We start from the raw sequence: 11876 nt of genomic DNA on the forward strand, positions 1-11876 counted from the left end.
GCTAAGTTTCTTCTTTTTCTAGTGAAGAACATCCTTGTGATGTAATGTTGTTTATTTGAACTTTTTTTCTTAATATAAGCATTTATACCACAAAATTTCACTCTAACATCTGCTTTTGCTGCATCCCATAGGTTTTAGAATATTATGTTTTCTTTTTCTTTTGTTTTGAGACATAGTTTGATTTGTTGTTTGATATCCTATTTGGCTCATTGCTTGTGGAGTAGTATGTTGTTTAATATTTAAAATTAAATGTTTACTATCTACCAAAAAAATAAAGCAAAAAATATAATAAAATGAATTAATTTAAAAAATAAAAACAGGTTTTCCATTTATTCTTTAAATTAGTGATGAGTGGACCTCCAGGAGGTATCTGATGATTTTTTAAAAACATCATTATTCTGTTGATCATATGTGATAATGTATGTAGACACTCTTTGTACAGTGGGGCAGGGATTACTAGAATTTAAAAAGAAATATATGTAAACCACAGTAGCTAAGCTCACTAGGAAGAAGGAAATGTTTGATGACTGAAAAAGAATATTGCCTACGTCCAGGGAACTTAGCTTCTTAAAATACAGGCAATGTTTATCTCATAGTAAAGAAGATTCATGTTATCTTTTTTGTTACAGAGTTGACCCACAAATTCCATTTAATTACCATTCTTGCCTCATCAAACTTAGTTCTTCCCTTTTCCAAACATAATTTTCCACTTCCCTGAACCCCCTGAAGCTTTCTTTTCCTTCCTAGGATCAACTGTGCACTGATTTCCAGGCTATCACATTAGTTAGCCTCCAGGCTATACTAGAAAAACTTGCCTGGGCTCTGTCAGCTTCCTACACTAATCAATTCCTTTTCATATTAATTATCTCCAATTCAATATTTTGTCCATTATTGGAATTTTACAAAAAACTATCTTATAATAGAGTATTTCTTGAGATCATCCTAGAAATACATTCATGCTTCTTGGTTTCAGCTGGAGCCTCTTTGGAGGATGTAATCCTTTTGACCATCCTTGATTCTGTAATGAATGCACATTGTTTTGATAATTCCAAATCCTTCTTTAATTAGAAAGCAAGGAAAAAAGGAAATTAAAAGGAAAAACAATAAAAAAAGAAATTTACTGGTTCCTTTATTCAACAAATATTTATTGAATCCTCTAAGTGCTAGGCATTGTTTTAGGTGCAAGTTTTTCAATAACAAATTAGACAAATCTCTGTGTTCCTAAAATAATTTTCTATCTGGGAGAGGCAATAAACAAGTATATAATATATAAAGTGGTGATAAAAACTATGGAGAATGAGGCATAGCATGAAGGATAGGGAGCAGGAAGTGCTGATGGGGTAGGTTGAACCATATGGTTTTGATGTTTTATAGGTCAAAAAATAGTCTAATATCTGCAATTTCATATGATTCAATGTACAGTATACAATCTTTTGTTTGTTTAAGTTCCAAATATCCCACACTTTTGCCCGTCTTCTCTTCCTTCTCATCTTTCTGAGGGAATAGATACCCATCTTTTTTTCCAAGGCTAACCTCTAACTTTACCTGTTAACGTCCTTTCTCCTTTACTTTCCTTGACCTTGTCTTCTTAGCTAACTCTTTATTAACTGTTCCTTTTTTCCTCGTCTCCTTTCTCCTAACCTATTCAATGTACTTTCTCCAGAAGTTTCATCTTAAAAACTTTTTTTTCACCATAAACTTCTACAGCTCAAAATTGTATAGATTTACTCATCATTCCAACCTATTGTGACTTCTTCTGTCTTGAATATTCCTAATGGAGGTATTCTTTATTACTCTCATGGTTATTTAGTCTACACTGGCCAATTATTCTTTAACTCTTTCTGTGCATATTCCTTGTCATCTCAATTATATTGTAATTTCCATGATAGCAACACAAGAGTCATTTACTGTTTGATCTCATCTTGGGACCTAATTAACCATTCATAGAGTAGATACTAAAAAAACTTCAAAAATAAATACATTCCAAATTAATTAGAATTTTAAACTTTTCCTTGATATTCTAGAAAAGTAAATTTTGATTTTCATCAATCCTAGCAGTTTATTTCTTGAGACACCTTGAAACTCCACGAAAGTGAGCATACTCCTATTATTGATGATCAAAAGGAAAGGCAAAAACACATATGAGTGCATGAATTTCCAACAAAATTTATTTTAACTTATTTCTTCAGAGTGTTTGTTATTTTAAACACAAAATTACCTTCATAATGCAGGATACTGTATTTAAACATTTTGAAAAAAAATTTTTTTTGAATCCACTGAGTCAGAGAACTGAGGACTAATTGCTGTGAATTGTTCAAGTCTACACAGAGTTTTGTTTCAATGTTGTGACACAGGCTTAGCTCAAGTTGTGCATGCTCACAAAGCAGGTAAAACATCCAAAATGGAGACAAACGGACACCAGATATGGGTTTACAGAAAGAATTCCAGTAACAAACATAACTTTGAAAATTATTGTACAGATTAAGCTGCATGAACATGGTATAAATAAATGATTACCACGTCAGTTTCTTTTACTAAAAGTTCTTTTATCACAGTAAAGAATCAGGACTTAACAATGTTAGCTTTAATTTGCAGCACTGGGTTTCCTACACACAAAACTTCAGGATGCAGGAGAGCCATTGGTGAAGCATCCCACCTAAAGTTAGCACAAAATCTGAATCTATGTTGTTAGTAAAATAAAAATATATGAAAATCAGTGCTCTCTGCTTGATGGAAATTCTGTGCCCTGTGGTCTTTTACTTTTAATATCTTGGTTTTGTGTATTTTCAAGACATGGAGGCTATGAAATTGAGCAAGTATCAACCTAAAAAAACAATGATCTAAAAACTCAAAATCCCCAGTGCTGATTAATGGAAGCAAAGACAGACTGGATGGAAGTAACATGAATTGCTGTGTTTAGAGCTTTCCACTTTAATGGAATAATGCAATGGTCAAGTCATCATTCATATTTTATATTCACTCTCACTATTAAAGCTACAACATAAACTCATCTAATTTAGAATTGGACCTTATACTACCTAATAAACAAAATTGGTGTAATCTAAGGAAATCTAGGGCACCACGATGAGCTAAGAGGTTTTTTCCCTGCAACACCATGACCAATTAGAATAATGACTGCTGAAGGAAGATGAGATAGTAAAGCAGAATGACTCAGAAGAGAAAAAAGCCAAACTTAAATGATTTAACTCCAGTAGAATGTAATGGGAGAAGTATTGATTATAACTGCCCATCATACTTTGCAACATTTTAAATAATACAAATTTTTATACCATGGATTAGGACACTATTTGTCATTCTTATTAAATTGTTGTTACTGTCAGGTATACCCATGCCACATATATAGAATTATTGAAAACTTACATGTAAATAACACATGTGTACTCTGAATAATTTTCTCATAGTCTTAGTATAGCATCTCAGATGTTTCTTTTTTGGTGTGACAGAGAATGGATAAGACGTCATAAGTCAGGATTTAAATACATATTTCTATGAGAATTATACGATTATCAATTTCCTTTCCTGCATTTGATATATGATATATATCATATACACCATATATATATATACACACACACAGACACACACACACCCCAAATATACCATTATCAATTTTCTGCATATGTATATATGGTGTGTTTATATATATACAACACATACACCAAATATACCATTATCAATTTCCTGCATATATATATATATATTTGGTGTATGTATATATACATATATATATACATATACCAAATGATTTGGCACCAAATCCAAATGCATTTTCCACACTCACTGAAACCTAATAGTTCTGATTTTCATGTGTAGTTCTCAGTGATCCTATGGAACCAAAATGTTTAAGTGGTCACAGTGTTTCATATATCCTTGTTTTAAATTATGGTGATTGCTATATTTTCAAACTATATTTTTAAATTGTTTGCTGTTTTTATACCATAATTTCTTTGATTGTTTTAGAATATTGATCATTCTCGATAGCTACCCTTTAACTTTCATATACATAAGCATAATATCTACAAATGATGACAGTTTTGTTTCTTTCTAATCCCTATACATTTATTTTTCATGCCTTATTGATTTAAAAGAGATGCCAGCATAATGTTGAGCAGAATACTTGAAGTCTTGGTCCTGACTTTAAAGACAATGTTTTAGCATTTTATTATGAGGTATCTTGTTTCATGTAAGTAATATTTGGTGGTAAACTTTTTAACATAGTAAATAGGATTTCTTCTATTCCTGTTTGCTGAGGTTTTGCCATGAATGGGCTCTGAGTTTATCGAACAATTTTCCTGCAAGTATTGAGATAATTATGTTTTGAAACTTTTAAACCTATTGTCATAAATTATACCAATAGATATTTTAACTGTTAAACCTGCATTCTTTAAAAAAAATCCTTCTTTGTCATAATTTATACATAGTTTTGTTATATTTGTTATTGTTTTAATTAGGATTTTTGCATCTGTGCTTATCAAAGACAATTGTCTGACATTCTCTTTTATTAGCTATCCTTGTTAGGTTATATCAAGGTTATAGCAAATGTTATATTTGCTTTACCAAAACATAAAATTGTGGAAGAGCTTTCTTATTTCTTCATTTTTAGAACAGTGGGAATAGGGATGCCCAGGTGGCTCAGTCAGTTGTGTCTGCCTTCGGCTCAGGTCATGATACCAGGGTGCTGGGATCGAGCCCCACATCAGGCTCCCTGCTCAGTGGAGAGCCTGCTTCTCCCTCTGCCTACTGCTTCCCCTGCTTGTGTGCTCTCTCTCTCTGACAAATAAGTAAATAAAACCTTAAAAAGAAAAAGAAGAGTGTGAATAAAATAGAGATGATTTAACCCTTGATTTTCCTGTAAATATAGTTAGGATTCATGTCACTTTTGCTTATTTGGGTGATTTTTGTTTTGTTTTGTTTGTTATCGTTTTTGTTGTTGTTTCTCCCAATGGTTAAACTACTGACTGTTGATTCAATATCTTTTATTTTAACAGAATTATTCAGATTTTCTATTTCTTCTTGAATCTATTCTGTGAATTGTATTTTTCTAAGAAATTTATATTTTCAAAATCATTGGCAAAAATGCTAATGTGTAATTGTGGTCTAATTTTCATTACAGCTTCTCTCTTGCTTAGCCTGCCAGAGATTTGTCTATTTTATTAGTTTTTCTTAAAAAATTAACTTTGGGTATTTTAAAGAACCCTACTGGTTCTTTATTTTCTATTTAAATTTTTCTGTTCTTATCCTTACATATTTATTTCCTTTACTTTCTTTAGATAACTTCATTATTGCTTTTTTAATCTGTGTAAATTGAAAGCTATGATTTCAAGTATTTCTTCTTTTTTTTTTTGAGATAACCACTATGACCACTTTAATGTTCTTCTTTTCTAATATATGCATTTAAGGCTTCACTTTCTAAGAGTCATTTCAACTAAATCCTACACAATTTAATGCATGGTGTTTGCATTATCATTCAGGTCTAAATATTTTCTAATTTCCATCACCAGTTCCACTTGAAATGTTGCATGAGTGTGAATAGGGTTGGAGGGGGAGGGAGCAGAGGGAGTTGGGGGAGAGGGGCAGAGGGAGAAGGATAGAGAGAACCTCAAGCAGGCTCCACACCCAACAGGGAGCCTGACTCAGGGTTTGATCTCACCACTCTGGGATCATGACCTGAGCTGAAATCAAGAGCTGGGTGCTTAACCAACAGAGCCACCTAGGCACCCCCCATGAGTTCTTGAAATCCAGGAGTTATTTATAAATTTTATTCCCAAATATGTGGTGATTTTTTTCCTATGTTTTCCTAATTTTTAATTTTCCTAATTTTATGCATGATCTGTATGGTTTATTTATGCCTAAATATGTTGTCATTTGTTAGTAGTTCCTTATATGTTTGAAAAAAAAAAACTTTAATTCTTGGGTACAGGCTCATATATATGTCCACCTTGTAACTTCTTTTTATAGATCTTATATGTACTTAATGTATACATATAATGAATATTATACATAGTCAATTATATATATATACATATAGTGAATATTACACATAATCATTTATATGTATAATATGTACATATACACATACACATAATTTGTATATGGTAGATCTAAAAATTGCATAGAGAAGTATGTTAAATTAGGGGTGCCTGGGTGGCTCAGTCATTAAGCATCTGCCTTCGGCTCAGGTCATGATCCCAGGGTCCTGGGATCGAGCCCCGCATCGGGCTCCCTGCTCAGCGGGAAGCCTGCTTCTCCCTCTCCCACTCCCCCTGCTTGTGTTCCCTCTCTTGCTGTGCTTCTCTCTGTCAAATAAATAAATAAAATAAAAAAATTTTTTAAAAAGTATGTTAAATTATACCATGATAATTATAGATTTTATTTTTATTTTTTTTGTAAATCAGTCCAATTTTGCTCCATATACTTTGGAGCAACACTATTGAGTACATATTGGTGAACTGCTCCTTTAATTAATTTGCTATAACCTTCTCTTTCCTTAAGAATACTTTTGGCTTTAAAGTTTATTTTGTTTGATATTATTATAGTGACATCAGCTTTCTTTGTTTAGTATTTATCTCAAATATAATCTTCCGTTCTTTTACACTCACATTTTTGTGTCTTTTATGTTTTAAGTAGGTCTCTTATAAAAAAACACAGGCAGATGGATTATTTCTTAATCTACTCTAAGAATTCTTGCCATTTAACTTGCAAATTTAGTCAATTTACTTTGGATTTATTTCTACCATTCTTTTAACTTCTTAAGGTTTCTTAAAACTTTTAAAACTTTTTTTAACTTGGATTTTGAGATCATCATAAGTTGATGTGAAGTTATAAGATATACCTTTCACTTGATTTCACCCAATGGTAATATCAGCATAACTATAGTACAAAACTTCAACAGGGTAATTGACAGTGATACAAACCATTGACCTTATTCAGTTTTCACCAGTTTTACATGTGCTCGTGTGTGTGTGTGTGTGTATTCAGGTGTATGACGTTTTATCCTATGTATGGATGGTGTAACTACCACCACATTCAAATAGAGAACCGTTATATCCCCCAAATTCCTCTTGCTACCCACACCCATCTTTCTCTTCCCTTTCCCTCCCAATTCCTAGAAACCATTAATCTGTTCTCCATTTCTATCTTTCTGTCATTTCAAGAACATCATATAAGTGGAGTCATACAGTGTTTATGATTTTGAGTTTGCCTTTTTTCACTCAGCATAATTCTTATCCCTAAGACCCAAATTGTTGTGTATATTAATATTATTTCTTTTTTTCCAGTGGCATGGACACAGTAGACATTCTCATTCAAAAGGAAGGAAAACAATTCTTCCCCTCTATTCTTTATTGAAGCCAATTCTAATTCGGCTTTCCCCACAGTGTCTCTACCAATCTACTTTCAAGGTCATCAATGACCTCCATATTGCTAAATACAGTGGTGATTTCTCATGCTTTATCTTACCTGGCCTATCAATGGCATGAAAAATAGTTGGTCACTCCTTCCTTCTTGAAACACTTTCCTCATTTGGTCTCTTATTTCCCTATTTTTTTCACGAACTGGTCCTTATTTCCCTGCTTATTTCACTAACGGGTCCTTTCTCATCTTTGTACTTGTTTTCAGTTGTTGTTATAACAAGTTATTACAAACTTAGTAGTCTAAAGCAATACAAATTTATTATCCTACAGCTCTGGAGGTCAAAAGTCCAACATGGGCTCCCTTGAAGAAGTAAAGCCTTCTGGGGGCTCGAGGGCAGAACTGACCTCCTTGCCTCTTCCAGCTTCTAGAGGTGTTTGCATTCTTTGGCTTGTGGTCTCTTTCAGCAATCACATCCCCCTGACCTCTGCTTCTGTCATCACATCTCCTTCTTTGACTGTGACTTTTCTGCCTCCCTCTCAAAAGGACTCTTGTGATCACTTTGGACAAGATAATCCGGGAAAGATCTCCCCATCTCAAGAGCCTTCATTTAAATCTGCAAAATCTCTTTTGTCATGGAAGGTACTAACTATATTCACAGGTTTTGGGGAAATTAGGATGTGGACATCTATGGGGGGCCATTAATCTACCTACTACATTCTCCAAGCTCACTGATTCTTCCACATCTCCGTAAGCTAAACATTGGCCAGCTCCAAGGCTCAGTTCTCAGATCTTGTTTTCTTCTGTATCTACACACTCCTTAGGTTAATTGACACAGTAACCCACATAGCTCACATATATCATGGTTTATAAACTCCAAGTATATGCTGGTGATGTTCAAATGTACATATCCAGTCTGGACTTCTCTACTGAACCCCAACTGCATATTTGACAATCTCCACCAGTACTTCAGATGGGTGTGTCAAATTCAGTATACCCCAAAAGGAATTTTTCATTTATCTTAGATCCAAAAGCTCATTCTGAGAGAGTTTCTCATCTCATTAATTTAAAATTCCAAGTTTGCTTACTCAGGACAAAACCCACAACTCTCCTTTGAAGTCTGTCTTTTTCACAACCTGTGTTCTAATTCACCAGAAAATCTTGTCAGTTCTACCTTCAAGACATATGACATTTCTGAAACAAATGACATTTCTTGATCCCCACTACCAGGCTAGTCGAAGCCATCATGATCTTTTGACTGGACACTGTAGTATCCTCATCTACCTCCCTGCTTGCCTCCTTTCTTTTTATGGTTTATTCTTAACTTAGCAACCTGAATGAAAGCATAAGTCAATCGTTTTACCTCTAGTGACTTTCCCTCCCTCAGAGACAAAAGATAAGAAAATTTACAGAGGCCTGCAAGGCCCTACATCACCTGCTCTCCCTTTCCTTCAGCTTCTCTTTTGTTACTTTTGTGACTCTTTTTCTATTACTTTCTCTTTGGCTCCCTCTGCTCCTGCCACACTAAACCCCTTTTCCATCCTTGAGCACAACAGGCATGCTCTCCCTGTATAGATTTGTACTTTCTCTCTTCCTTTCCTGACGTGTTCTGCCCCAGATGTTCCCCTTGGCATGTTCTCATCCTTCCTCTGGGTCTTTGTTTAAATTGGATCTCAGCAAGGCCTTCTCTGACTACCAAATAAAAAGTTATGAGGTCCGTCTCTGTCCTAGCACTTCCTAGCCTTCTCCACCAGTTCTATTTTCCTCCCCAGCACTCATTCTCATGTGATATACTCAGAAACCCTTCATTTGCACAGGTCCCTTCCAAGATTCTGCACCTTATTTTCTAATCCTTCTCTTAAAGACAGCTCCCAGATTATTTAAGCTTCAGGTGCTGTAAGACTTGGATCTTCTTTACTTGTTTATCGTCTGTCTTCCTCAATTTGAGTGTAAGCTCAATGAGGACAGGAGTTCTTGTCATTTTGGATTATCGCTGCATCTATAGCACAGAGGAGTATCTGGCATGCTAGGGGGTAAATATTTGTTGAATCAACTAATAGAATCAGTAGAAAACACAAGGAAAAAAGCTAATGGATATGACCCTATAAAAGAAATAACTTTTATGTATTTTTAGAAGTACAATAAACAGAATTAAATGTTAATCAGCAATATAGGAAAATATTTGCCACAACTCTGATAGACAAAAGTTGAATGCCTTTAACAGGTCAAACAAACAAACAAATGCCCATGTAAATGGACAAGGCAAATTCTAATTATTCCATAGGAAACTATGTGAGCAGTATTTGCCAGTTTTAATAAAATGATGCCTTTGTGCCCTTGCAATAAAGATTCATGTAGTTTATTTTTTTTATTTATTTATTTATTTATTTATTTATTTATTTATTTATTTATTTGACAGAAAGAGACACAGCGAGAGAGAGAACACAAGCAGGGGGAGTGGGAGAGGGAGAAGCAGGCTTCCCGCTGAGCAGGGAGCCCGATGTGGGGCTCGATCCCAGGACCCTGGGATCGTGACCTGAGCCGAAGACAGATGCTTAACGACTGAGCCACCCAGGCACCCCAAGATTCATGTAGTTTAAATGGAAGAAGCCAACAACTGATAACTAAATTATTTTGTTCAGTACTTACTCTTTATTAATATTCTTATGTTGGCTCTATTCCAGGGTATCTGGAACAGACCAACAAGATACTATGGACCACTCTGATAAAATAGAAAAAGTCACATGGCTTGGAACTTTGCATTTTTCAAGGAGTACACAAATACATTTTCTATTCTTAATATAATAGTAATTGTAAGAGTATTTATTAATGTTGAATAAGAACATGATTGGTTATGAATCACAAGCTACAAAACCAGGGGGCTGCTTTTGTACTGCCGTTTTTAATTACAAGCAACATTCATATACTTTTTCTAATATAGCCCTAATTCCAGTAGAATTGGTGGTAGGCTTGTTTATTTATAGCATATGTTCTTTAAACAATTACCTAGAATAAACATTCTTAAATGGGTTATGTTACTGCTATTTCAGAATTTTCTGTTTTTCTTCTTTTTTAAATAACATTTATTTCATTCTCTTCTGATTATAAAAATAATTTGTTAATTCATTGTAAAACAAATGACAATATAGAGGAATATAAAAAAGAAACTTTTCCCTATTCTTACCATATAAAGTCTCTATTTTTTCATATTTAGTTTACAGTAAATTTTAAACTTTATTTCAGCAAAGCTAGGATCTTACCCTAAATATTATTTTGCTTCTTGATTTTGTAATTCAATTTTATATTGTGAGCATTTTCTCGTATGTTTTTCAAAAATATAAAAACTCAATAGTTTTAATTTTATAAATGCATTGTATTTTATTTATATTATAAAACTGACATGTATCCCTATTTTCATACAGACCCAAATGGAACTAAGGTCTAACACAATAGTCTATAAGTAATCAGAATCTAAGGTTTCATTTAGATGAAATCAGAGCTAAGGACCACTTTCATTAAATTGCTTTACCTGCAGTGCAGGGAGTCAGTCAGGCTGCATAACATGCATCGGCCTGTTGCTCTCTTCGGTAATCCTGGCTCAGACTTGAAACCTGTTTATCAGACATTGTAAACTAATGAGCTTCCCAAGTACAGTGAGATATTGTGGCTCAACCAATTGGCATCCTTTTGATGATGGAATCATACACGTCCAGCCCTAGCCTTGGATGGTCTCTCTGAATGAACAAGACCATTTGCGACTTTTTTTAACATCTGGAAGATATTAACAAGCCAGTAGCTTTTCCAATGTCCTCTGAAACTTAAGAAAAAATTTTAATAAGTAGCTAATATTATAGAAAGGCCAAATTGACATATTAAGAAACCAAGACCATAAATAATATACTGCCAGTGCTTTCCAGAAAAGTCTGGAATTTCTACTACCTAGGACAGCAAAGCAATTATAATAGACTGTCTCTAAAACTCCCTCATTGTTCCCAAGGACACTGCCCTGTGCTTACCAGGGTTCTGCTCCCTGGTTGACCTAAAACATTTAAAAAAATACTTATTTGTAAACATCAACAACTAGTCTAAGGAAAATGCCACATTATAACCTTTTAGTAGCTACAAATACCAATGCAAAGAATGATGATGGGGGCACCTGTGTGGCTCAGTCAGTTAAGTGTCCAATTCTTGATCTCAGCTCTGGTCTTGATCTCAGCTCAGGTCATGATTTCAGGGTCATGAGATTGAGCCCTGCATCAGGCTCTGCCATGCTGGTGTGGAGCCTGCTTAAGCTTCTCTCTCTCCCTCTCCTTCTGTCCCTCCCCTCTCCAGTGCATGCACACACTCTCTCTCTCTAAAAAAAAAATAAAATCTTTCTACACTACTAGTGTTCCTAACTTAGATGCCCACCATTTTGTCCAATCTAATTAAAAAGGACACTCTACCACTTTTAAAACGAAGGGCTGTTTTAGATTTCTCATATAGCTTATTCCAACAGAGGAATC

Source organism: Mirounga leonina, unplaced genomic scaffold, assembly GCF_011800145.1.
Source record: "Mirounga leonina isolate KUSES-001 unplaced genomic scaffold, KU_Mleo_1.0 Mir_151, whole genome shotgun sequence".
NCBI classification, from domain to species: Eukaryota; Metazoa; Chordata; class Mammalia; order Carnivora; family Phocidae; genus Mirounga; species Mirounga leonina.